We start from the raw sequence: 1,523 nt of genomic DNA on the forward strand, positions 1-1,523 counted from the left end.
GCAGTGACGAACGAGCAGCCACAAGAACTTTGCTATGAACGTGAGGTTGGCCTTCTTGATGGCCCCCTTCGGCTTAGTGACCCAATCGGCACCCTCTCCATCTACTGGCAGGTGCAGGGCCATCCACCTCTTGGTGGTCTCTCTCATTGCTGGCTCGCGCAAGAACTGTCCATCCTTTACTATCTGCCAGCGGTAGTCAAACTCGGCAGTGATGGGGGTCCGAGTAGCATCTGCACTCTCGCCGTATAGAAACCGGCGGATGGCTGGCAGGGAAATGTCAACCTGCACGCCCCGGACTCGAACCTGCTCCAGTGGGCCTGCTTAGCGGGAGCAGCCCGCCTATCGATCTGTGATCTGAGAGTCGCTACGTAGGATGCGTAGAACTCTCGGACCATTTCCTCGCTGTATCGTCCCAACGGACGTGCTGTCCACTCTAAGCGATGCCTGGTGAAGAGGTCCGGCATCGTTTGCAGACTCCCTGTAAGTACCCACCGCTCCAAGGTGAGTGTTCGAGTCATTACTCCTTTATCAGTCAGGAATTTGGTGTCGGAGTAAACTTGAAACTGGCCGTCGACACACCACCGGTTTGGCTGGTCAGAGGCTGGGGTGGGGACCTGAGCTGGTGCGCCAGATGTAGAGTCTGAACTGTCAGCCTCATCAGACGAGGCCGACGCTGTAGCACTGGCGGGTGCGGGAACCTCTGCAGAGCCAGAAGCTTCCTCGGACCATGATACTCCTAAGGAGCCAGACGCTCCTTCCTCATTTGTGGCTGACCCAGAGGGTATGCCGGTCAGTGTGCGCTCCTCATCAGACTGGGAGGCAGTGACTACGCCGGACGCCACCGTCTTGGGTGTGGCTCTGGGAGCACGTACAGCACGGGAAGGTGTGGAAGTGCCTGGGGGCACATACTCAGGGTCCCACTCATCATTAGAGCCGATGATCAAGCGTGCAGATGGGGCAACAGACTTTGATCGCCCGCGTGCGTAGGTTCGGTCTTGCTTGGGTGCCATAGTAGATAGTACCTGCAAAGGATCACTATTAGTACGAGTAGTGGCAAACAAGACAAGCGAACCCATAAGAAATAAAACAATGAAAATAATATGTAATAGCTGTAGAAACAGTGACACACGACGGGCCTGGTGACGGCTCGTCGTGACTATGACGGACCGTCGTGAGGTCTGTCATGTTGTACTTGGACTCTGTATAAATAGAGAACCCTTAAGGAGAGTCTCTGACTAGCATGACGGTGTGTGCAGGACGGACCATCACAGTTACGACGGTCCGTTGTAGATGTCCGTCGTAGGACACTTGGGAAAAAATATGGAGACCGTTAGGAGAGGGGTATCTGACCGTTATGACGGTCATGCAGGACGCACCGTCGTGGGAACAACGGTCCGTCACATGTGTCCGTTGAAGGACACTTGGAAAAAAAATGAGAGACCCTTAGAAACAGGGTCTCTGACAACCAGAACGGTTGTGCAGGACGGACCGCTATGAAGACAACGGCCCGTCACATGTGTCCG

At 54.9% G+C, this 1,523-nt stretch overlaps 1 pseudogene; it reads right to left on the bottom strand.

Moving 5' to 3' along the window:
• Window positions 1-433: 433 nt before the first annotated feature.
• Window positions 434-1,018, bottom strand: LOC114078313 (annotated as a pseudogene).
• Window positions 1,019-1,523: the final 505 nt, after the last annotated feature.

The sequence above is a fragment of the Solanum pennellii genome, chromosome 8 (genome assembly GCF_001406875.1).
Source record: "Solanum pennellii chromosome 8, SPENNV200".
Taxonomy (NCBI): Eukaryota; Viridiplantae; Streptophyta; class Magnoliopsida; order Solanales; family Solanaceae; genus Solanum; species Solanum pennellii.